This window comes from Eptesicus fuscus, chromosome 10 (genome assembly GCF_027574615.1).
Source record: "Eptesicus fuscus isolate TK198812 chromosome 10, DD_ASM_mEF_20220401, whole genome shotgun sequence".
NCBI lineage: Eukaryota > Metazoa > Chordata > Mammalia > Chiroptera > Vespertilionidae > Eptesicus > Eptesicus fuscus.
This window is the reverse complement of record NC_072482.1, coordinates 42,644,889-42,672,708: the sequence shown is the minus strand read 5'-3', so window position 1 is coordinate 42,672,708 and position 27,820 is coordinate 42,644,889.

Here is a 27,820-nt window from a genome sequence, read left to right as displayed (position 1 = left end):
TCTAGATTCCCAGGAATAGTCAGGCCTGTTCAAAGCCCCTGATGGACATCTCATTCTCCAACTTTCTTTATAAGTCTTTTGTTTTGTTTTCTTTGGCGGGGGGGGGGGGGGGGGGGGGTCAGGTTTTTGTTTGTCACAACTGTTATCCCTACCTTAGGTAGCTGCAATGTTAAATAATCGGGGGTTTTTGTTTGTTTGTTTGTTTTTTGACTCAGCCTTTTATAAGTATGACTTTATTTTTTTAAATTTTATTTTATTGTTTAAAGTATTACATACAGTAGTACATATATCTCCTTTATTTTTTCCCATTCCCCTATCCCCTGTCGCATGCCCTCATCACCCCCTCCCCCAGTGTTTTGTGTCCATTAGTTGTACTTATATGCATGCATAGAAGTCCTTCGGTTGATCTCTTTTCCCCCCTCCCCAACCCTTCCCAGCCTTCCCGCTGTAATTTGACAGTCTGTTTGATGCTTTACGGCCTCTGTATCTATCTTTTTGTTCATCAGGTTATAATGCTCTTTATTTTCCATAAATGAATGAGATCATGTGGTATTTTTCTTTCATTGCCTGGCTTATTTCACTTAGCATAATGCTCTCCAGTTCCATCCATGCTGCTGCAAATGGTAAGAATTCCTTCTTTTTTATAGCAGCATAGTATTCCATTGTGTAGATGTACCATAGTTTTCTAATCCACTCATCTACTGATGGGCATTTAGGCTGTTTCCAAATCTTAGCTATGGTGAATTGTGCTGCTATGAACATAGGGGTGCATATATCCTTTCTGATTGGTGTTTCTAGTTTCTTGGGATATATTCCTAGAAGTGGGATTACTGGGTCAAATGGGAGTTCCATTTTTAGTTTTTTGGGGAAACTCCATATTGTTCTCCACAGTGGTTGCATCAGTCTGCATTCCCTCCAGCAGTGCACAAGGGTTCCTTTTTCTCTGCATCCTCGCCAGCACTTGTCGTTTGTTGATTTGTTGATGATAGCCATTCTGACAGGTGTGAGATGGTACCGCATTGTCGTTTTGATTTGCATCTCTCGGATAATTAGTGACTTTGAGCATGTTTTCATATGTCTCTTGGCCTTCTGTCTTCTTTCGAGAAGTTTCTATTTAGGTCCATTGCCCATTTTTTTATTGGATCATTTATCTTCCTTTTATTAAGTTGTATGAGTTCCCTGTAAATGTTGGAGATTAAACCCTTATCAGTGATAACATTTGCAAATATGTTCTCCTATACAGTGGGCTTTCTTGTTTTGTTGATGGTTTCTTTTGCTGTGAAAAAGTTTTTTATTTTGATGTAGTCCCATTTGTTTATTTTCTCTTTAGTTTCCATTGCCCTAGGAGAGGTATTGGTGAAGAAATTGCTTCGACATATGTCTGAGATATCTCTGCCTGTGGATTCCTCTAGTATTTTTATGGTTTCCTGTCTTATGTTTAAGTCCTTTATCCATTTTGAGTTTATTTTTGTGTATGGTGTATGTTGGTGGTCTAGTTTCATTTTTTTGCATTTATCTGTCCAATTTTCCCAACACCATTTATTGAAGAGACTGTCTTGACTCCATTGTATGTTCATGCCTCCTTTGTCAAATATTAATTGAGCATAGTGGTTTGGGTCGATACCTGGGTTCTCTATTCTATTCCATTGGTCTATATGTCTGTCTTGTGCCAGTACCAGGCTGTTTGAGAACAGTGGCTTTGTAATACAGCTTGAAATCTGGTATTGAGATCTCACCTACTTTGTTCTTCTTTCTCAGGATTGCTGTGGCTATTTGGGGTCTTTTTTTATTCCAGATGTATTTTTGGAGAGTTCTTTCTATGTCTGTGAAATATGCCGTTGGTATTTTAATGGGGAGTGCATTGAATCTATAGATTTCTTTGGGTAGTATGGACATTTTAATGATGTTGATTCTACCAATCCATGAACATGGTATGTTCTTCCATCTGTTTATGTCTTCCTCTATCTCTTTTTTCAGTGTCCTGTAGTTTTCCGTGTATAGGTCTTTTACCTCCTTAGTTAAGTTTATTCCTAGGTATCTTAATTTTTTTGGTGCGATGGTAAATGGGATTGCTTTTTTAGTCTCTCTTTCTGTAAGTTCACTATTGGTGTATAGAAATGCCATAGATTTCTTGGCATTAATTTTGTATCCTGCTATATTGCCAAATTCATTTATTAAGTCTAATAGTTTTTTTATGGAGTCTTTAGGGTTTTTTATGTACAATATCATGTCATCTGAAAATAAGGACAGTTTTACTTCTTCTTTTCCAATTTGGATGTCTTTTATTTCTTCTTCTTGTCTAATCGCAATGCCTAATACTTCCAACACTATGTTGAACAGGAGTGGTGAGAGTGGGCTAAATAATTGTTTTTTATTATTTCTGATAAATACTTTCAGGGAAAAGGCTGTTCATAGTGATTGAGAGCAAACCCTTTGAGTGGAGGTTTCCAAGGAACTACCAAACAGTTCAAATAGTGACAATCTCTGAGACTGATGCTATGGGAGAGCTTGTAACCTGTTGTGTTTCCTGGTGGCCGCTAGGCTGCTGATTTTCACAGCTACATGTTTGCGAGACTGTTGGTTTTCAAGGCCACCTCAGAGGAAACAGAGCTAGTTCCAACATCACAAATTCTGCTTTTTCTACTGAGATTTAAAGTTCTTAAAATAAACTCTCTTTAGTTTATTTAGTCTTCACTTAATTTTCAAAGTTCTGAAAAAGTTGGTTTTGACAATGTTTGTTAGTGTTTTTCTTGATTTTATAAAGGAGCAGCACTTTAGAGGCTCTTACTCCACCATTACTATTGATGTCACTCTCCTTTGCCTTGTAAGAGAATATTCTTGACCTAAAAGTGTTGTTCAGAATAGCCCTGACAATGACGCTTTCAAATTATTTGCAAACAATTAAATTATTTGCATACTCATTCGATGTAACTATACTATTCTCCTTTTCTGTCAGATTTTTAAAAAAATTTTCCTCCTATAGAACATGTTTTCTTTTTTTTTTCTCTCCATCTTTCCATGTGCATCTAAAGATGATAAGAACAATAATAACAACAACTTATAACATTTGCTTTGTGCCAAGCACTAATACAGTTCATAAATACTAGCTCAATCCTATGATACAGGTATTATTGTTACCTCTATTGCAGACATGAAAACACCCAGGCAGAGGAAGTTAAATAATGCATCCAAGGTCACACAGCTAGTAATAGGCAGAGCTGGGACTTGAACTGAAGCAACCTTAGATCTTAGCTCTTAACCAGGACACTATCCTAAAAACAAATTATCTGGGCTAAAGGTTGACATTTAGATATTTTAAATACAATGCTATTAACTTTTGTTATTTTTAGGGCTACAACAACTTTGGCTGAACAAAAGGAAACATATACTTATTTGCTGTCTTCCATATTACAGACCAATAAAAATGTCCACTGTGGAAACTGTAATGAAGGAGCAACATCAGCCCACTGATGCTATCTAAAATGTGATTGTGTCATATGATATAGTGTAAGCATATGCTATATATATTTCTTAAAAACAATAAGAAGTCAAAGGTACAGATACAAACTTTGGCATTTGAATTTTGAATCTATTCCAAGTCTTTTCACTTTATAAAGATGTATACTGCCAGACCCATTCTAAAGCTGTGTGTAAAATTCTACATGCTGCAGTGAGATTAATATTTTTTAAAGAGTGATTTTATAGAAAGTTGGCACCAGAAAATAAGGTTCTGTTTCATTATTTTGACATATAAAAGTTTATTGAGGTCACAATGTATTCTCTTTTGGAAAAAAAAATCATTAGCACATGGTGAAATACACAATTTATTGGCAAAGTCACAGTAGCACTTTTTCTGTGTAAATTTCTCATAGCCCATCCAAAATGTATTTGAGAAGACTTCTAAATACAGCTAACTGATGAATAGATTAACGTGAATAAAGTTCTTCATGCCAGTCTTTACGTTTCTACTTCTCAAACAACATCGCCAATCATTTAGTCACATAGGGCCTGCTTTATTTTTAAAATTCCTCTATACATGCTTTGCAATCAACACTTCCTTTTCAAAGGCCTTGTTCTACCCTCTGTATTAAAACGCCCTCTATGTGATGGCTTACTGAGGGCTTTCCTACCTCCCCAGCCTTTTCTCTTTAGAAGAGGGTCCACTGTACTTTCCCCCCCTCCCCATCAATACTAACAACATAATGGAGGTGTTGATGTTTTTCAAACATTAAAGTTGAGCAAGTCTTGAAATAACTGACCTACAGTTGATTTGGGTAATAATTTACAGCTTACCTTTCTGGCTTGGTGTTAACTCACTGTAAACCTTAAAGACATTTTGGGTAAAGAGGCAAACCTGGATAAATATTTGCACTTAAGTCAAAGTTTGTACTTGCAGAGTCCCTCCTTTTGAGGAAACCCAGAAATTTTACCAACATAAATTTAATTTATATGTAAAAACTATAGTAAATTATACCTAAAAAGGCCTTTATCATCTAGCTCAAGCTCTATTGACAAATTAGGAAACTGAGGCCCAGGTAAGTGATTAACTTGCCACAAGTCTGTGCAATTCAGTCATGCTTGAAATACGGGTGCCCCAGGCTGGCTTCCAAGGACACCTTTAGGAGCCTGGCAGGCTTAATCATCCCAGCGCCAGGCACCAGGCAACTAGAAACCACCCCTATAGCCCAAAGCTACCAGAATCACTCCACTAGCCAGTTTCAAACGGTTCACCCTGCCCTGCCTTGCCTTTCCCACGGAAATTCCAATGAAGGTGATGGTCTTCACTCCCCCCTCACTCTTGTTTTCTGCCTCTGGACCACCCTGAGGTTTTTCCATGTGGGCCGCAGTGAGTGCTATGCCTGCTGTCTCTAGAACCCGTGAGCCTTTCCTCTGTCTTCTCTTGTGGCCATATCTGACTGACCATCTCGTAAAAGAATACAAAACACAGCCCCTGTTTCTTAAAGATGGCAGTTGCAGGAATCAGTGGATACATGTCTTCCTTTTTTCTCTTACTTCTCCTTTCCCTAAGGATTAAAAGGATAACAACACACTCATGCTTTCTGGCTCTGGGACCTGGGTCTCAGCTGTCATTGCTAGACTACAAATGAGAATGGAGTTTGTCTATTGGTACAAGACCAGGCTACTGATGGTCTTATGACACACTGAGAGTGAACAAGTAAAGATGCCCTGGCTACAGTCTGAAATGGTGACATCCATTCAAGTAAGTACAGAGCTATCGTCCTCAGGGGTAAATGCCCTCATTCCTCCAGAACTCCCTGTCCCACACACACCGGGATTTGTCACTTGATGTCACTTGAAGGGAAAATAGCACGTTACTCTTGCCTGTGCCAACAAGAAGACAGAAGACACTGCCACTGAGACAGAGCTCTCCACCAAGTCCCCCCCCCCCCCCCACACACACACACACTCCCAAGGCTACTGATGGGTTTCCTTTAATAAAAACTAGTTACTCTATGTAGCCCTTAGCAAGTCAGCAAAATTACTCTTCTGGGGGTATATGGATAAATTTTTTTGTGGTCTCTAGTAGGAAAGAGCTTCTTGCCTGCAGCAGTATGTATGTAAGTAAAAGAGTATGGCCTTGCAAACACACAGAGTTGTTCACATCCAGCTGTGTGACCTTCATCAAATCATTTAGCCTCTCTGATCCTCAATCCCCTCATCTAAAAAAATAACATATTGTGAAGAATTACTGTGTGGATTAAATTAAATGTTACATGGTTATATAAAGTGTTATATGGAATGTTAACTATGTTATATGTTATGTGAAATGTTAATATAGCCCAGTATAACAGGACATTAATATATAATTATTCAGTTCCCTTGCCACTAGTCAGATAGACCACAGAGTTCCTTCGCATCATGGGGGATACAGGGAAGAGAGGGGAAAGGAAGAGAATGAGAGCTTCCTCCTTCTAAGGACAACTTGTTCCTATGACTTAAGGACATTGCCATTCTCTTTTGCATCAGCAGCCTGAGTGTAGACTGAAAATACTAAAGCTGTTCTATCACAATATGTGCCAAGAAGATGAACTTTGGGAAATAAAAATTGCTATATATTATCATTATAGGCAACTATAGTAGTAGCAATGGTAGTAGACTTACCACATAAACACTGGGGTATAATCAAACCCTGTCCCATAAGTACACTAAAAATAACACATTTCATATTTGTGCCAAGTATGCATCTTAAGATAGGTGTTTATTTACCAGTCTATCTCCAAGTTACAAAAGAGTAAAAAGTTTTCCCACATAGCTAGAGAATCAACTTCTCTTACTCCTGCAAAATCTTGAACTATTTTACTTTAAAAGTACTTAAACATTATTTAAGATTTTCTCTTAATTATTATTTTTAAAAATATGTTTTTATTTATTTCAGAGAGGAAGAGGGAGAGAGAGATAGAAACATCAATGATGAGAGAGAGTCATTACTCGACTGCCTCCTGCACGCCCCCTCCTGAGGATCGAGCCCGCAACCCAGGCATGTGCCCTGACTTGAAATCAAACTGAGACCTCCTGGCTCATAGGTCGAGGCTCAACCACTGAGCCATGCCAGCTAGGCTTCTCTTAATTATTTATACTTATTTTTCATTTTAAAAAACAAAATAATAAAATGGTAACCAAAAATTATTTCATTGTATATCTATTTTTCAGAGTCTATTCTCTATATTGTATTCTCATATGTAATCTAGAGTTTACATGTCCCTAAACTGCTTTTCACATACTCTTTGGTCATAATTATCATATTAAAAATTAATCCCTCTCATTGGTTCTAAAAGTGTTTATCTCAAGCTATTCTTCAACACGGTAAAAGTGAGATAATTTCACTGAGCTAAGACCCCAGTTTAGAACTTCCCTATTGTTATTTTTTTCCTTAAGTCATTTTGGGTCAGAATATAAGTTAAGTTTTACCTCATTAAACCTGCCTACCTCACTGTCAGCTAATGAGACTAAAAAGGACAGTGTTACATTCCCCAAAACGCTGAGGCTAGCACTTCTATCAAGAGCTGCCAGAGGCAGGAGCCAGGCAGAGTGTGGCCTGCTGCTGTACAAGAGCCTTAACTGGGCCTGACTCAGAAGGTGCTCAGAGTCTCCCCTGGAAATAATATCCTGAGACCTGCCATGGGCCATAGGCCACTGAGTCAGAGAAATGATCAGAGCTACAGAAGGCAGGTTCAGGCCTTGCCCTGCAGCCGTGCCCAGGCAGATGCTGATGCAGGGTGAACATGCAGTGCGGTACCGGAGAGGCTCACTCTCTGCCCATGCTAACATGCTTCTGTCAGAAAAGTGGACCAGACAGGGCGTTGCCCACACTCTAAGCCACAAAGACCATATTATAGAGGGTTTAATGAAGAACCTATAAAGGTAAACTAATTTTTTAAAGCTTTGCAAACTCTAACAGTGCAAATATCAGTTTGCTGGTAGTTATTCTTTTTGTTGTTTTTAATCCTAAAATGTGAAGGAATCCAGCAAATATGAAAAAATCCTGAAAGAGAAGCACCTTTGTTTTAAAAAATGCCAGGTACAGGCTTTCTGAATCTCTACACTGTTAGTGATTTATTTCATTTTCTATATTCCAGATGTGTAACACACTAAAGCAGCAACCACAGTCAATAAAAACTTGATGGCAAGTACTGAACATTATTTTACTTTCACAGCAAAGAGTAAATGGCCATAGAGCTACAATCAGATCCCATCACACAGTTAATTCTGATATAAAGCTATCCAAAAACTTTTAAGTTCAATGTATTTTAGCCACTTTTTAATATAAGAAGATTTCAAAAATTTCAGTTGCTTGATGTTTATTCCTATTTATAGTTCTTAAACATCCTTTATTAAATATCAATCCAAGAGCCAAAAGAAGTACAAACTTTTATACTTTTACAGGTTCCATAAAAGTACTTTGAAGCTGGGGGATAAAGGAGCTAGATAGAAAACATCAGTTGCGCACTTAGTATATGCAAAGTATTATCTGGACTTTCTGGGGAGATGGGGGATATAAAATACTTGGTTCCTTCACTTTAGGGGATTACTATCTAGTGGTAAAAACAAGACAACATGTAAATAATGCAAATTTAAAGCTGATTATGGCAAAATCCACAAGAGAGACACTTTGTGATTGTGTGTACAAAATGCTATTGGGTTCAAAGGAGCTAAAAGGTTCTGTCATGCTAGTACCTCTGACTTCACTACCTCCAGAATCTCCTAGGATGTTGACAAATATTTGGGATTAATGAGGGTGTCAGAGAGTGCATTAATGTACTCCAAATTGCTCACCTAACAAGTTCTTGTAGATCCCTTGTGACACCAAATAATTGGATTATACATGTTTCCTGACCAATTTAATTGACCTCTAATATAATGACAAACCTAAGTGGGAAAAGCTGGTATAGGGAGAATACTTGAAAAATAGTGCCAATAATGACCTTGAAATACTAGAATTGAGGCTGGTATGCATAACAATAAATGCAGAACCAAGAAAATTACCTGTGTGATTCAAGCCAAAATGACATTTAAAAAAAAAATCCTTACCCAAGGCTATTTTTTTCATTGATTTTTTAGAGAGTGGAAGGGAGGGAGGGGGGGGAGAGAGAGAGAGAGAGAGAGAGAGAGAGAGAGAGAGAGAGAGAGAGAGAGAGAGAGAGAAAGAGAGAAGAAAGAAAGAAAGAAAGAAAGAAAGAAAGAAAGAAAGAAAGAAAGAAAGAAAGAAAGAAGAAAGAAAGAAAGAAAGAAAGAGAAAGAAAGAAAGAAAGAAAGAAAGAAAGAAAGAAAGAAAGAAAGAAAGAAAGAAAGAAAGGGAGAGAGAAAGAAAGAGAGAAAGGAAGAGAGAAGGAGAGAAACATCCACATGAGAGAGACACATGGATTGGTTGCCTCCAGCACGAGCCTTGGGGCCAGGGATTGAACCTGCAATGTGGTATGTGCTCCTTGACTTGGAATCAAATCTGCACCCTTCCATCTGTGGGCCTACGCTCTAACCAATGATTATGGACATTTGACTTGAATTATTTGGATGATTAGTAAGGTTGTATTAAGCCAGGGAAAAATCCACATGTCTGCAATAACAAGAGAGGAAAGTACAATTTCATTCTTTCAACATTTAAAGGTAGAATACCTGTTATGTAGTGGTTAACAACCAGCTGGGTGGAGGTGGAAAGGAGCCCTGATTTATAGCATTTGCTTATTTCTATGGTATAAATACTGCTATGATGGTCAATTTCAAGCTATCACCATGAAATCATTGAACACAGAGTTGAGATGAGACACTCAGTAGCACAACATGATATAGAATTTCCATTTATGTGTTATGTGCCATTGAGTTGGCTCTGACTCTTGGTGGAGTGGCAAGGTCCTGAGGTGGGTCATGGACTGATCCAGGATCTCTTACACCCACTTCAAGGTTTTGGTATTTCCTAAGATAATGGAAAAGTTCTGAAAGATTTAAATGGGGACAGAATTTGAAAAGTTTTTATTTATGTTTAAGAAGTTACTTGGTCTACTGGGGGCAGAATAAATTTCCAGGAACAATCATAGAGACCTTTATTAGAAGGCTATTAAAGTATTTGGATGGGAGAAGATAGTGGTTTGGGTTAAGTTGTTGGTAATGGAGGAGAAATGGATGGAAAACTCATTTTGAAAACAGAATTGACAAGACCTGTCATGGAAGAGAAAGGTCACAATCTCCAATATCCATGTATTTTCTCCTTTTCTTGGGGATGAGACTAAATTACATTTTATAGCCTTCTTTGAAGTTAGGTGAGGCCATGTTAGTGAGTTCTAGCCAGTAGAATATATGTGTTAATGGTATGCACAACACTTTCAGACCCGTCCTATAAAAATCTCCCACAGGCAATCCCCATTCTTTGACTCCTTCCACAGTGACCTTGGAAAACATACGTTGAACATGTCAGGTTCACACAGTGGAGGGAGCCTCGGACCCTGAGTCACTGTTCTTAGAACATCCAATTTACAATGGACTAGGGTAGGGTCCCTAGGCCGGGCTGGTGATCAGGGCTGATCAGGGCCTTCTGACTGCCTGCAGGGGCCTTCCTTTGTTCCACACCACCCCCTGGTGATCAGCACACATCATAGCAAGCGATCAAACTCCCAGTCTTCCTGTTGAACTCCCAAGGGGACACTTTGCATATTAGCCTTTTATATATGTAGATACCTACATAAGTAATAAATCAATTTTTATTGTGTTACGCCATAGAGATTTTACTTGGGGGTGAGGGTGAAGTATTGACACAGGGGATTGATTAGACATGGAGAGTAATAGGAGTGGAGAATGCCAAAGAGAACCATGGATTTTCAGCAAGAGCAACTGTACGAATGGAGAAGCCATTTAGTGATATGTGGCATACTAGAAAGAAAGGAAGATCCTGAGTTTTGTTCTCAATATGTTTAATTTGAGATGCTTATGGAAAAACAAAACACAGAGTAATTGAGGCAGCAGATGGAAAGAAGAATCTCAAAAGGAGAAAACCCATCTGTCTGTATAAATTCATGTGAACGTTTTAATCAGATAAACAGGGCCAGGAGTCTAGGTGGATTGTTGTTTGTGCAGCCTGCATGACCTTATATAGATGACATATAAACCATGGTACAGGAAGAAGTCTTCTAAAAAGGGAGAATAGAGTGAGAAAAAGTTCAAGTATATGACCTTAAAGCTCTCCGATATTTAAAATGATGTATCTGAGATGTTGAAAAATAGGCTGAGTAGATAGGTCCAGAAAGATAGAACAGTGTGATATCAGAACAGCTACATTAGTCATTTTAGGCTGCTATAACAAACTACCACAGGCTGGGGTGGGGCTTAAACAACAGAGATTAATTTTCTTATAGTCCTTGAGGCTTAGAAGTTCAAGATTAAAATGCTGGCAAGGTAGATTTCATTCTTAGTCTTCTTCTCTTGGCATAAAAGTAGCTGTCGTCTCACTGTGTGTTCATATGACCTCTTCTTTGTGTATGCTCATGAAGAGAGGAAGAACTTTCTGGTGCCTCTTCTTATCAGGGCATTAATCCCAGCATAAGGGCTCTACCCTAATAACATCATATAACCCTAATTACCTCCCAAAGGCTCCATCTCCAAATATTTCACATTAGGGGTTAGGATTGCAACATATGAATTTGGGGGAGACACAAACACTTAGTCATAACAACAGTCAAGTTAAAAAGTAGTCAACAAAGATTAGGACTGAAATTATACATTGGATTTAATAACACAGGGGTTACTAGAAACCTTAAAAAAGCAACTTTAGTGAAGTCATGGGAATGGAAATTAACTTGGAAACAAATGTGGTATAAAGACATGGAGAGTTTGACTGTAAAATAAGAGATAGAGAGTTAGCAGAAGTGGTTAAGAAGGCTGTGAAGGATTTTTGGTTTTGGTTGTTTTTTATATGGTAAAGAATGTTTAAATATTCCAGTAGTGAGAAGAAAATGGAAAATATGGGATTTCACCATAAAATGTGAGTAAAAACCTATGAATATAAGCATTTTTCCTGACTGAGCTGAGCAGAATTTTTAAACCTAGATAAAACCCAACATTGAGAAAAATAGAGAAATTCTTTAGAATAAGATTAATTCAAGGGAGTTTTTATAATAATAAAATATGTTTTACTAAAAGCCTGCTAGTCTCTCAAGAAAAAGAAAGCAACATTTTTCAGATATTGAGGTGGAATTCAGCAATAAAAATAGTATAGAAATGGCATAAAAACAGACAAATAGACCAGTAGAACAGAATTGAGAGGCCAGAAACAAAACCAAGCATATCTGGCCAACTAATATTTGACAAGGGAGCTAAGAATACTAAGTGGAAAAAAGTCTCTTCAATAAGCTGTACTGGCATAATTGGATATTCACATGTAAAAGAATGAAACTGGACCCCATCTTACACCACGCACAAAGACTTAAATGTAAGACCTAAAACCACGAAACTCCTAGAAAAAAATCATGGTAATAAAGCTTATTGATATGGGTCTTGGTAATGATTTTTTTGATATGATACCTGCAGCACAAGCAACAAAATAAAAATAAACCAGTGAGAATACATCAAACTAACAGGCTTCTGTACAGCAAAAGAAACTATCAATAAAGTGAATAGACAAATTATAGAGTTGGGAAAATATTTGCAAACTATATATCTGATAAAGGGTTAACACCCCAAATATATATAAATAACTTATACAACTCAACAGCAAACAACAACAACAAAAAAAACAAAATGCAAAACCCCAAATAACCCAATGAAAAATGGTCAAAGGACCCAAATAGACATTTTTTTTTTAAAGGAGATATACAAAAGGCTAAAAGGTACATGAAAAGAAGCTCAAGCTCAACATCACTAGTCATTTAGGGAAACGCAAATCAAAATCAAATGCAATATCTCCTCATGCCTGTTAGAGTGGCCATCATCAAGAAGACAAGGGGTAACAAATGTTGGTAAATTAGTGTAGCTACTATAAAAAACAGTGTGGAGGTTCCTCAAAAATTAACAAAAGAACTACCATAAGATCCAGCAATTTCACTTCCGATATTTATCCAAAGGGAACAAAAACAAACCAAAAAAGACATCTGCACCCCCATGTTCATAGTAGTTTTATTTACAGCTAGAGGCCTGGTGCACGAAATTCATGCATGGGTATGGTCCCTAGGCCTGGCCAGCAATCAGGGCCAATCTGTGGGGTGACCAGCAGGGCAATAAGGGGCCCCCGCTGGCACCCACCTTGGCTGGCCTGGGGCCTGCAGGCTGGGCAGCTCCTGCATTGAGCATCTGCCCCCTGGTGGTCAGTGCTTGTCATAGCACCAGTCGTTCCACCGATCATTCCACCGTTCGGTCATTTTGCATGTTAGGCTTTTATTATTTAGGATAGCCAAGACATGTAAACAACTCAAGCATTCATCAATGGATAAAAGGATAATAAAGTTTTAGAATGCACACACACACACACACACACACACACACACACACACGACATATACACACACAATGGAATATTGCAGGGGCCTGATGCGGCAGGGGCCAAACATGGCAGAGATCTCCCTTTTCCGCGTCCCGCGCGGCAAGAGAGATGAACAAACCGGTTCTAAGTGGAGGTGGCCAGGGATTGAGAAATATTGGAAATAAAGAAAATTGGACGCAGAAATACATTCACAAAGCTAGGGCTAGGTGGGATGCCATCTTTCCTTTATGATGGAGAGGCTGCAACGACGACCCTGAGCCACGCAGCAGGTTTATTTTATATCCCCAAAATACAGGAAGTAACACCAAAACTTAGGATCAAAGGAGCTTATTTGCATTCTTAACTAGGCCCTAGCATTACTGGATTTACATATCTAGACCCGCCCCTGTCGACACCTGGGCTGCTATGAAGTCAGAACTGATTAACATGTCCAGTCTTATTGGGGAAGCATGTTCCCAGGGCGTGGCTCTGGCTACACCCTGAGTTCAGCTGATGATAATTAAAAGAAATGCCCAGGTGCTTCCCAGGCGGCCCTCTACAGAATACTATTCAACCATAAAATAGGAGATCTCACCATTTGTGACAACATGGATAGACTTTGAAGGCTTTATGATAAGTGAAATAAGTCAGAGAAAGACAAATACTGTATGATCTCACTTGTATGTGGAATCTAAAAACAAACAAACAAATGCTCATAAGAAAAGAGGTCAGACTTGTGGTTATCAGAGGTGGAGGGTGAAAGGAGGGGGAATTGGAGGAAGGTAGTCAAAAGGTACAAACTTCCAGTTATAAGATAAATAAGTACTAGGTATATGTATAACATGACTATACACCTAACTATGTAGCTAACACTGCTGCATGATATATAGGAAAATTATTAAAGAAAGTAAATCTTAAGAGTTCTTATCACAAGAAGAAAACATTTTCTTGCCTTTTTATTTTTATTGTAGCTATATAAGATGATGGATGATAGGTAAACCTATTGTGGTAATCACATCACAATATACATAAATCAAACCATCATGCTGTATGCCTTCAACTTATACAATGATGTATATCAGTTATTCTCAACAAAACTGGCAAAAAGGAAAGCAACATGTTGTACTACATTCATTTAATATTTGGATATTAGAATTTCTTGCTCATCTCTTTAAATTTCTTACCCTCTATATATTAAATTTTGTCAAACCCTTTGTTATTATCCTTCCCTTTTGGACCCCCCATTATCATGACCCCAGTTCAGACTCTTACCACCTCTAACCTGACTAGACACCATGTCCTGAAATTTTTTCTAACATATAAAGCATTCTGAGCTTTGTGCTCATGCTAGAATGCATAGTATTGTACACTGTGAGAACCCTACTTTTCTGAGTGACTTCAAATCTTTGCTAATCTCCCCCAGAAAATATGCTGGAAGACATTGTCTCTTTAGCCTAATTATTTGCATGCCAGTAGTGGTATATATTCGCCATGTATACATTTTTTAAACGTAACTAAGGAAAACCAAAACTGCTGATGGAAAAATTGGCAATCTCAGAGTCACAAAGAATTGCTCCTGTAAAAGTTGGGGATGTGACTAACACTACAAGTCATGTTGAAAAAAAGGATAGCATAATTCAATAAAATCATTTTTCCTCTGGAAAATAAGCCTAAATTATTGATGCTTGATATTAAGATTACTACATTTAAGACTATGTAATTTACAAAGCTCCAATTTCAAGAATTACTATCTTTCATTTTCTGATTCTAATAGTGAGGTATATCCACTGCTCATGTGCTGTATAGCAATCTACACCAAAACTTAGTGGCTGAAAACAAACAAAAACCCCAAAATATTTCTCTATCGGTTGGCTAGACTGAGCTGGGTGGGTCTTCTCTCTCTCTCTCTCTCTCTCTCTCTCTCTCTCCCTCTCTCTCTCTCTCTCTCTCTCTTTACAGACAGCATATTTATTTGTTTGTTTATTTATTTTATTGTTTAAAGTATTACAAATAGTAGTACATATGTCTCCTTTTTCCCCCCATTGATCTTCCCCCTGCCTCCTCTAACCCCCAGCACATGCCCCCCCACCGTGTCTTGTGTCCATTAGTTATGCTTATATGCATGCATACAAGTCCTTTGATTGATCTCTTACCTCCCCTCCGCCCAACTCTCCCCAGCCTTCCTGCTGTAGTTTGACAGTCTGCTTGATGCTTCTCTGCATTTGTATCTGTTTTTGTTCATTGGTTTATAGTATTCTTTATTATCCATAAATGAGTGAGATCGTGTGGTATTTTTCTTTCACTGACTGGCTTATTTCACTTAGCATAAGTCTCTTCTGTGCGGTGTTGACTTAGGCCACTCATGGGCTGCATGCATTTGGGAGTTCATCTGGGCTGGAACAGCAAAGATGCCTCACTTACATGTCTGGGACTTTGGTGCTAAGTATCAATGGGGTGCTTCATGTTTCCTCCAATGGCCTCTCTCTTTTCATATGGTTTCTCATTATTCATTAAGAAGTCCAAACTTCCTACAAGGTGGTAGACTTCCAAGTGAGAAAGAGTAAAAGCCACCAGGCTTCGTAAGATCTGGGTCCAGAAGTAGCACAGAGTCACTCTTGCTGCATCCTTTTGATGAAGGCCAGCCCAGATGCAAGGGGAGTGAAGGGAGGAATGGCATGCATGGACAGGGGTAGGAGGAAGTTGGTAGCTAACTTTATAAATAGTCTACCACATCTACTATTATTAAGTATATAAAACCCAAGTTAATTTTTCTTCTACTAGGCATGAATATTTCAGTGATTGAATAAAAATGAGTATGAACCCTAACCGGTTTGGCTCAGTGGATAGAGTGTCGGCCTGTGGACTGAAAGGTCCCAAGTTTGATTCCAGTCAAGGGCATGTACCTTGGTTGTGGGTAGGAGGCAGCTGATCGATGTTTCTCTCTCATCGATGCTTCTAACTCTCTATCCCTCTCCCTTCCTCTCTGTAAAAAAAAAAAAAATCAATAAAAAATATTTTTAAAAAATGAGTATGAGACCAAATTCTACCTAAAAATGGATTGTCCATCATTACTCAATGACTTGACAACAGATGCTCAGCTGCCATGAGACTGTCACTGAGGTTCTTCAGTGCTCATGTATTTATTATGGACATGAAGCCTCTTTTCGCTATGGTGGACCATTGTGTTTTATAAGTATTTTGAATCAAGTAAATTTTTTTGGCAGTAAGTCATAGCACCAACAAACATAAATAAAGGTTCTGTTATCTCTAAGGGACAGTAACTGCAAAATTCTGTGAGTCTGTTATTCTAAAGTATTGTGTAAACATGTACTCAGATTGCTCTTCAAATTCAAGCTCAGATATTTTAGATAATGTATTTTATTTCTGCCTCCTTAAAGTTTGACTTCAACAATTATACCCTGGTAAATCTTTTAAAGACAGTTCTCTTTTGTAAAGCAGAATGGAAATTTATATCAATATTTCCCATAGGGAAGAAAACAGATTAGATTAGTTGTGTATGTCATTTTCCCATGATTTAAGATTTAACTAATTTTTTTTTCATTTTTACCCCCAGTGTATCACAAGATTTAGCCAAGTCTCTAATAACTAAAGGAAAATATTAGAGCATGAGAGCCTCTATCAGTAATTGAGATTTCAAAACTATCTGAGAATTCTCAGGATTGGTTTTGGAAGATGTAGGAGTAAAAACTTTCACATTTAATTTAGAGATATATGGTCGCCGAAAAAGAGAATTTTGTGTGGGGAGGAAGCTAGGGCAGTTAGTGGGGTATAATGTCTTCCCTACACTGTACAGGGAAGGCAATATTTCAGCCCCTACAGATTAATAGTTGTTGGTGGTTACAAATTATTAAAAATCTACTCAAATCAACTGCTCTACCACATGCTTTACATAACTCATTTTAATTAATGGGCTATTCCTTCACTTTACAGATAAAGACATTAAGGTTCAGAGAGGTTAATTGTCATGCCCAAGTACCATGTAGCAAATGTCAAAGGTCAAATTTGACTCACATGTCCCCGATTCTAGATACAGAGCTGTTAAGTTGTGGTATACTGTCCTATAAACCTTAAATGAATTAAATTCATTGTAATAAGGTTTTCCTTGAGTATCTCTTATTTCCATTCTCATGCCTGAGTTGTGAGGTAGGTATGCAATGAGACTTTCAAAAAGAGACAGCTAGAGAAAAATCTTAAGTGGTGCACAGGGAAGAATCTGCTTCCATTAAGTTTCTGATGTCTTCAAAATTTGTGTTTTTAGCATTGTGACACTTGGAGCTTCAGGACGCCCAGGATTTCAGTATTTGTTGTGCTATCTAAGCTCTTACCATCTCTTGACACAAGAACCTGAAGGAACAACCCAAACATGTGTTCTTGAAGATCAAGCAAGTAAGTTCCTTGAACATGGGGCTGGGGAATTACGGAATAGGATTTTCAGACATTTTTCATACCAAAAATAGTAAGTCTTCTAAATCTCCTACATTATGAGAAAGTTGCAACAGGTTCCAAGGCTTAACTGAAAGCAGGAAGAGGTTATTTTACTAATCATACAGTTTTGTTGTTGTTGTTGAGTTCTTGCAATGCAAGTAAACTTCTAAGGATCCTGTCTGGGCCACAGATTTGCTTTACTACAATCCTACCTATTCAATATTCACAATAATTTCCACTTAGCTCTCACCACACAGATATAATAACTTTTTCTCTCCAAATGTTGTGTATGCTTCAATTTTTTGAAAAGTTATGTAGTAATATGGCAGAAGGCTTCTAATAATGTCACTGTGGTTAGGTCTTGATAATGATCTTTCTCCCCCAGGTGTAACTGTTAAAATCCATGCTGAGGATGTTGGTTGGCAACTCAGTGTGGTGGTGGTAACAGTGGACTGCAAATCCTGGTGTTGTGATGATCAAGACTCAAGCTAGAGTGGCATTAAGTCAGGTCTATAGCCAGGTTTCCTTGTGTCTAGTGTGTATATCCCTCTGAGGGAGGGAGAGAAAGAGAATACAAAATAAAATGTTGAGTTCCATGATGACTTCAAGTATGAAGATTATTTTACAAAGAAAAGGAAAGCCATATGTGAAATGATATGAAATTGTTTCTTAAGGATCAAGTGAAACTTCCCTTTCAGTCATAGGGTTTGCAAGCACAAATGGTTTGTATTTAATACACATCATATATTTTACATAACTATTGGTCTTGGTTTCATCTAGTAACTCAAAGTGTATTTTCTCATGAAAATTTACTAGGTCTCTTTCTATATTCCCCACTGGGAGACTGGCTGACTACTGTAAACCAAGAAGGCGTTCCAAACCAAAAGTTTATATGAAGTTAGCCAGAGTGTGTTCCACCCCCTTCAAGTTCAAGATCAGTGCTGCTGTGAGATCAGAATTCTGTCTAAAATCCAAAGGCACATGCCTGAGGGTGGAGAAGAATGTACTGAGCATAGTTGGACCAATGGAAGTATTGATTGTTATCCTAAATCTACCCAGTCACAATGTGCTGCTTGCAGCCCTGATCCTGTCCTACAACCAATGTACTCTGATTACTGCTCCTCTTCCCAGAGGCACATCTTCTACTCTATTGGCCCCAGTTCCTGGTGATTTCTTGATGATTCTCCCTAGTGACCTTTGTTCCTGGGTCCCAGTTATGCCAGAGTGAGCCCCTCTGATGCTAGCACTGAGATAAGTAAGAGTGTCTAACTTGAGAAGCCAAGATCTTTATTGAATCCTGTAGAAAAAGGAGCAAACAACATCTGCTGCTTAATATGTCATATGCACTTCCCTTGATGCTGCTGCTGATGATGATGCAAATGTGTTATTTCTATTATATGCATTCTAGTTTAATTTACTATATATCTCACTTTAATTTTAATCTCACAGAATGCTGTAATTAGTCCCATTTCACAGATGGGAAAGCTGAAAGAGCTTAAGTGGCATGTCCAATGTCATACAGCTACTCAGTATAATAACCGAACTGAACCCAGCTCTGATTGGACCCTTGTGCTTTCCTCCCTGACAAAAGCAATATGAACACTGTACTACTTTGTTGTTGTTTTAGCAGACTGAGATAAACACTTCTAAGGAGTCTCTCTACATTCACTGGCTCAAAAACTAAAACACTTGCTATGCTTTTGTTCAGTTGGTGTTCAAACAAATTGTGTTGAATATTTGATTCAATAGTGATTTTTTTTAATGTTTTTGCATTCTTATATAAGAGTCTTAGCTTCGTATTATAATATATCAAGGTTGGTCACCAAATGCATAAATATTGAGTGCAGCTGTAGAATTTAATAAAACCAAAAGTTTGAGCTAGCAAATGAAAAATTATATATTATTGGAAACTTGTGCTCAAAGTTGAAACTTGAAGGACATATTTTAGCACTATCACAATATTACATTGCAATCATTATTTATCTCCTCTGAAATGACTTAAGGGAAGTGCTCGCAAAGCCCTGTTTACCTCAGCCAGGAAGTAAGGCCGTGGTCAGAGAGTGAATGAAGTCATGGAAGGCTGACAATGCCACTATTGTGAGAGCACCTTGGAGCATTGTTTCACCCTGACCAAGTGAGGAGGAAGTGCTGGGAAGCTTTTATTTTATCTTAGGAAAGGGTAGGGCCAGAGCAATAATGTTAAACCAGCCTTTTCTTTAATTCTGTGCTTTCTCTTTTAATTGAAAAGTATCAACTTAAATGCACCTGGAAGAAGGGAATGTCTTATAGTAAATTATGATGATTTTGAAAAACAGTTTTACATTTTTAAAACGTATCTTAACTAAGCATATTTTAACCCCTCTATAAGTATATTCTATATAAATGCTCATAAATGCTATATATCATATATGTAATTTATATAAATAATTTATATATTCGCCATTCAGTTTTTCCCGGAGAAACTTCAAGAACTCCTAAGCAACCTGTGCATTTCAATTGTCACTTTGAACTTTGGAACAAAGGAGAGACTGTAAAACCAGTTTATAAAAAGTATTATGAGATACCACAACTGGCATTTTTACGACCTTATTAAACTACATTCAAGTGGCATAAATTATATGTAATGAAAGTGAAAAGGATCTCTGACCCGATTTTAATATCGGGTGCATGCTTATTAGTTTGAGTTTTTTTCTGAATAGAAACCTTTTTTCAAGCTTTAGCAGTTGATATTATGTGGAAGTCATAAATGTCAGATTACATTAAACTATTTTGGTTCATAGAATAGCACAGCCATTAAGTTACCAGAGAGTAATGAGTAGGTCTTCTCACAAAGTAAAGCCAAAGGTGTTAATTTAGATTTGAAACATTCCACCTCATTATAAAAGCCAAATTAATTTGCCATGTGTAGAAGCAGCAAAAAACAATATTTGAAATGTGAAAGACCTCCTTTTTGTAGGAGAATGATAGAAAAGAGCATTAAAAAGTTTCTATTTCTGAAAAATAGGCATTCTGGTTCCTCAGAGGTTAATTATTAAGTGTTAGAGAGTCTCTTATTAGGAATTTCTATTAAAAAAGGTGAATTGATAGAATGAGTTAATTGTTAAAAATGTAAAGAAGTCTGGGCATCTAGTTTGAAAATGTGTAGATTTAAACACAAATGTAAAGTTGATTTATTTTATCTCTTCCAATTTTTATAATTTATTATGAAGAATGTATTTTTGCTGGTTTTAGAGATTATGTTTAGGCATTAGTTACAAATTCTGAGAAATCCAGAAGGCAAAAACCTACTAATTTGGAGGACTAGAGAAACAAAGCATAGAGCATCCTGAATTGCAAGTCCCATTTATTAAAAGCCATGCAGAATGGAGCATACCTATAAACACATGAGGACACTTCATTAAAACTTCAAAAACAACAGCCTTTATAAACCTAGACAATATGTTAGAAAATGCTAAAGTGATAAGAAAAAGAATGCTTAATTAGCTTATTATTGTTAAAATGTGAGAAAAACAGAAATGCAAAAGCCAAATAATGACGGGTGCGGTGGGGTGTGGGGAGCGGGGAGAAGAGAAGCTAGTTTATAGTAGCCCAGCCCATAGAAAGACACAAGTACCAATTGTGGTGTCCACAGGATCAAGCATACAGAATGGTCACCTGAAGGACAATTAAATGAAGTTGTTCTGGTCAGGATAATGGTCACTGAGGCATTAGTCAAGATACAATTCCTCTGTGTTCTTAGCAAGAAAGGCAGCAGGCAGTGATATTAGATTCTACGAGACCTTGGAAAAGGAAGGTCATGCAGAATCATTTACATTTAAAGTAAAAAGGCAACTTTCGTCCCTTTTACTTATATTTTGCTTTCTAGCTCAGGAAGTGCTTTTATATCCTCACAGCAACCACCCCAAATGCCTGATATTTATATATTAGTTTCCATATTAAGACACAGGTTCAGAAAGGGTAGATTATCTGCCCAAGATCACTTGGCTAGTTAATGCCTGAGACATTTATAGGTTATCTGGCCAATGGCCATCGCATCTCTATTTAAGTGCCTCCAGCAAGAGCATTTCATGATTTCTTGGGGAAACTCACTCCAGTGATGAAAAAGCTTTGTACAAAAATGTTCTTGTAATATTTTTTAATATCTAGCCCTTGCAGTTTTCTAATATGGCATTCTGGATCAATAATAACCATAACCAACATTTATGTGCCTTTTTACTGTTTGTAAGTTGTTTTAATACATATTACCTAAGTTATAACTTGTGAGATTACGATTTCTGCTTTCACACTGCAGCGGTTTTTCAAAAACGCACAGGCGTCTCTTACATCTCCCTTGACTTTCTCCCATATCCAGACTCTACTCCTTTCTAGATGGACTCCAGTTTACCCATCTTTTAAAATGTTTCAGCTGCAGGGATAATATTCCAGAAGTACTTTCTGAGCAGAGTAGAAACAAAGTAAGAAGAGGGACAGAGTTGGTTGATCAGATACAGGGAATGAGGAAAGGAGGTAGAGGAAGAGGAGTGTATTCTTTTCCTGTGATTGCCATAACAGATTACCACAAACTGGGTGACTTGCAACACAGAAATGTATTCTCTCACACTCCTGGCAGCCAGACATCTAAAAACAAGTTTGCAGCTTCCTTCTAGGGATTAGTTCTTTCCAGAGGCTCTGAAGGAGAAACAGCCCCATGTCCCTCTCCTCACCGCTGGTGGCTTAAGGCAATCCTTGTTGACCCTTGCCTTGTAAACATATCGCTCCCATCTCTGCCTCCATCTTTACATCACCTTTTCTCTGTGTCTCTGTGGGTTCATTTTTGTACATTGTAAAAACAATTATTGGATTTAAGGGCCAACCTAATCCAGTATGTTCTCATCTTGATTTTTAATTAATTATATCTGAAATAATCCTGTCTCCAAATAAGGTCACATTCTGAGGTTCCAGGTAGACATGCATTTAGAGAGGACACGATTGAACCTACTACAAGAAGAAAAAGCGTTTGAGAGCTTCATGTGTACCTGATCCTGTGATGATCCTCAAGTATTAGGTGATTTAAAAACTACTGATTATCACCTTTGGTTGAAATGAGCAAATCAACTAAATTGATATTTTGATCTCTTGAAGAGATAGAGAGAGAGGAGAGAGGATAGATAGATAGATAGATACATAGATAGATAGATAGAGATAGATAGATAGATAGATAGATAGATAGATAGATAGATGATAGATAGATAGATAGATAGATGATAGATAGATAGATAGATAGATGATAGATAGATAGATAGATAGATAGATAGATAGATAGATAGATAGATTAGATAGATAGATATTGGAGATATCAAGTTTCAATTCTGCAAAGTGATTTTTATTAGTAGAGATGGCACAATTTCAAACAAAGAGGAACTTAGTGCACAACGTGGCAATTTTCAGTGAGGTGCCTGACATTCCATTGAAAGCCACTAGATACTCAGTCACAGCACATGGAGAAGGGCCAAAATGAAACAGAGGAAATGTAATAACCAAACATATGGAAGCAATGTAGTGATTCTATTAAGAAGTGACAGATAAAGGCCATGGGTATTGCAAATCCATCACCCAGTTTTCAATGATATATAAAGAACAAAGACCCTAAAACACTGTGCATTTATAAGTGGTGTTTTTTCCTCTGTCTAAATTCCCTGGGGATCTTGGCTAAGAGTACAGAATGTCAATGGAAATTGAATGTGTGATCTCAGAAAAGTCAATGAATTTAGGGAATGAAGAGGGGAAATTTGGTGCTCAGGACACCAATTGAGAAAAGTATAGGTGTCAAACAGCTGAAAATTTTCTGGACAGATCTAGCCTGGGAGATCAGTTATAAGCTTGGGGTCTAGATAATACATGAATGTGAATTTGGTTGGATTTACTTGCTGATAGAAGAGTGGAACTCAGCATTTGCCTGTATCTCGTAAGAGATATGTGGTGGAGGGAGAAAAGTGCAGTACTTATAACAGAAGTGCTAAGACTCATAGTCTAATGGAAGAATGACTTTTATTGGCCTTTGTACTTCCTCATTGTGGAGCTGGCTAAGCTCAAGTTTGGCCCAAACTTCTCAAAAGAAGTGGCATTGCTATGAAATACAAAGCATTCAACTTGGAATGATGATGCAAAGTGGAGCACAGGTGTTGAAATCATCCATTTTTTCTTTAATTTTACTTCAAATCAATGTTACACAACTAGAGTTCAGTACAAACAACATGATAAATTAGAAAGAATCTACAGAAACCACATGTTATTTTTTTTTAAATGTAACATGTTGTATGTTTGTATTCTACACTCCTAGAAAAAAATATCATAAGGGCTCTTTCTTCATCCTCAAATGGAAAGGTACCAGACTGCCCCTATTCTTTAATAGCTGCCTTTTCAGTGACCTTTGCTCAAGCCCTAGTAGTGACTTATCAGCAGCCCAAGGTTCCTACAACTCTAATGGATACTTCAGGATTACTGGAGGCATAAGCGCTTTTCCCCCACAAAAGGAAGACAGGTTTGCAACCTTATTGTTTCCAGAATGCATTCAATGTGTTCTTGTGTGCACTAAATACAACCAAGGCTTTATGATGCTTTTCTTAAAAGCATGGAAGTATGTAATGTATGTTTAACAATTTATGTTAAATTATCCCCCAAGTCTGGCCTAGAAGTAGCATAGTCTCCTGATCCATAGTATCTGCCATAGCATAAATATCGATCCTTCTGTTTGTAAGAATAAGGGTAAAAAACTGTGAAATCAAAGCAAATTGAATGACTGAAAGAAGATAGGAGGTAAGTCAGGAGCAGGACAGACTTGTGTGCTCTGTTAACACAGAGGTTTAGTGACCTGCAGATTGGAAAGTTGTTTCCTATGACATGCTCTTGAGCTTATCACCCATTGCTCTTAGAGTGGCTAGCCTTCCCAGAATATTCTGCATCTCCAGTATATAGAAGCAGAATGACTATACCTAGTTATTCATTCACTCCATAATAGTGAGCCTCTCATATCTGTTTAGGACCATGTTAGTTTCTGTGATTGCATCAAGGACTAGAAGAGAAATAGCACCTAACTTCACAGAGTATATTCATTCATCCAGTCATTTAACACATTCCACCAAGCACCATTCTAGGTGCTTGGGATATGGCAGTGAACAAAACAAAGATCCCCACCACCCTAGAACTTACATTTCATTGGAAGTCAATAAACCATAGGTTTGTAATAAATATGTAAATTTTACAGTGTGTTCAAATGTGATAAGTATTATGAAGACAGTAAAGTAGATCAAGGTAAGGAAATCTGGAAGAGCAAAGACCAAGGGAGGTTGTAGGACAGTGTGAGTTGCCATTTTAAGTTAGGATGGTCAAGGTACACTTCATTGAAAAGGCAGATTTGGGCAAGAAGTGTGAGAATTCCTTTTGTAGCTGTCTGGAGCAGAAGGATTCCAGGCAGAGGAAATATGCAATGCAAAGGCCTAAAGGCACAAGACTGCCTTACATGTTGGTGGAAGAGCAGAGTTGAGCTCATTACTTTGTATATGAAAGAAAAATATATACTTTACCTGGGCACATTTTTTATAAACTCATACCTATAAATGCAAAATCTTTTATACTGAATTATTTTAGACCTATGTAATATTGACTTATATTAGAAGGTAAAATTATTTCTTTGAAAATATAAAATTAATATGCTACTATAACCTTTTTTCTTAAGTTTTAACATTGAGAGTTTTCCAATGCAGTTAGAAGAACATAGTTGGCTATTAATAGTAACATACAGTACTCTCCATAGTTCTCTTCAGTAATTTTCCTAATCATCTATATAGGCAAATATCTCAGCCTCTTTCTTCATATGGCCATGTTCAAGGCACTTGGATTCAGCTATAAAAGCAATTTTCCACCCCTGATGTTAACCTAGACAGGAATTGACATCAAAACCGAGCACCCACAAAGACTTTATTAATTAACAGATATAGCTTTGGTCAGATATTTTTATCACCCACCACACAGTGAACATTTTACATGCATGGTGATTTAACATGAAGCTGACGTGTTAGAACCGAGTTCCTCTTTCAACCACATGTAGAGTTTTAGCAATATGTCTGATTCTTCAGTGAAAATAATATTTTGAAGAAAGAAAATGGATTAGTCATGACATCCTGTTGGGCTGTTGTTTATAAAATACCAACTAGTGCTAAGGATTTAAACCTTGAAATTACAACAAAACAAGCAAACTTTCAAGAAAAGATTTATACTTTCTTTCAAAGTAAAATTTCTTCACTTTTACCACCAGGAAAACGGAGATTCTGGGCCACTTTTGTTCTATGAAGAAATTTCACAGGAATATGATTTCAAGTATCCTCTAAATTCAAGGACAATTTAGTCATTGAGATTCTACTGTTTTCCTTTAGAATTAAGGGCAGTGGGAACTGAGACCTTTCCTTTAATATCATGGCTCAGCAGATGTCCAAATCTTGAGGGAAAAACGAATTCCAAGTGTCTGTCAGCCACGCTTTCACTTCAGAATGGAAGGTAGAAAAGACATGTCTTTAAAGCAAGAGCTGATGGTTTCCTTCACACACCTGTGTGGAAGGAGGCTCTTGCATGGCGGTGGCACACTCCCAACATCTGCTCCTTTCATTGAACTGAGCTGTAAATTGAAATTCCATTGCAATGTTTTTAGAACCAGTTGAAGTAAGGAGACTGTCAGAAATCCTCTTTAAACTCACCCTTATCCAAACAGGAAACTGACCCTTGGCCCCTGGACGTAACAGTACACCAGTGGAAATTTCATTATCCCCATTTCAGCTGAACTAAGTGAAAATTAATTGTGTAATTATCTGGATGAGCGCATGTGTAAAATTTTACAATGTGCCAGTTAGATTAAGTAACGTGTTAGTGGCATGGTTTAGTACAGAGTAAAAGCTGTCCTATAAAAATGGAATGAAAAAAAATAAAACCAAGTTTGGAAGAAAAACAACAACAACATATGTCAGAACAAATGCTTAACATAAGAAAGTAAGGTTAGGCTTAATTCCATAACCTGATGAACATCTTACTCTCCAGACCACTAGTAAATCTGGCAGAGTTGGAAGGGGTGTGTGTATGTGAGTGTGCATATGCACTCATGGGGACATTTATGTTAAGGACTTTTCCATTTATTGTCATTTTAAAATGAAACTATTATTAAACTATTTGACCTGCCCACTATTGTATTTTTCATATGTAGTTTTTCCTTTACCAACCACATTAGAAAATGCAGGCTATATTCAGTCGATGGGGTTATTTGTCTCAGATATACTTTGTTCACCTGTTCAATGAGCCACTCTGACTTTCCTGCTGGACTTAATTCTTCAAACAAATGATGAGCTAAGCGCTGCATCCTGACTTAAGATCATGTCACTAAAATATATAGGGAAAGCTTGAATAGGCTTTAACATCAAATGCATGGGGAGTTTCAATTTGAAGTTTTATTCACTTTGATAAAGATTTTAAGGGACGTTTTTCCCTGAGATTTTGGCCTCACCCCTAAAAAAATATTGCTTTATGGAGACAATTTCCATTTCAAAGTCTCTGAAATGTTTAGATAGTAGAATTTTTGGATGAAAGATACAACTTGGGTAGACATTCTTTGAAAGTGAGGACCATCTTTAAACAACATTTGAGGAGAGCATTGAGATCTTAGCAATTCTGAATGTCAGATTTTATAGTGTCAATGCTATCTTGGTAAATCCAGATGCTAACTCATGTATCTTGCCATTAAAATGGTTCTCCTGTTTTTCTCATTTCTTGTACAACACATTGTCTTTAAAGCTATGTTTATGGTAAACGTCTGCTAAGATTTTTCTTCCACCATTCCTTCAAAAATGAAAGTTCCACTAGACAAAAATAGTAAAATTCTCAAAGAAAATGTACTCAAAATGTGTTTCAACTTTTTTTAAAAAACATGGTTTCATATAATGCCATTAGACATTTATACTTTGGGTTACTAGTGCTTTAAGAGATTGTTAGTACTTTAAGAAAGCTGTAATGAACATGTATATATTTAGTGGAAACATGCTAATGTATATAAGCATGATTAAAAGAAAACACCAATGTGATTTACAGAACAGGGCAATCAAAGGGTATTAAAAAAATAATTGAGCATTCAAAGGGAAAAGCAGAACTTCAGATCATGGAACATTAGCCTCAAAATAAAAATTAGACTTGAGTATTAAACCTGCATTTTACCATAGAGTAATGATCAGGGAGGCTTTGAAACCAACCTTTTTACTTTGAATAAGACTTCACCAGTTTTTAAGTGGCAAGAATGGGGTTTTTGGGGGGGGTGCTGTTTACCCTTAGAGAACAAAATGGCAACCAGGAGGTGACCTTGTGGACCCTGCTCAGCCCCCCAGAGCTCAGGGTGGTGCT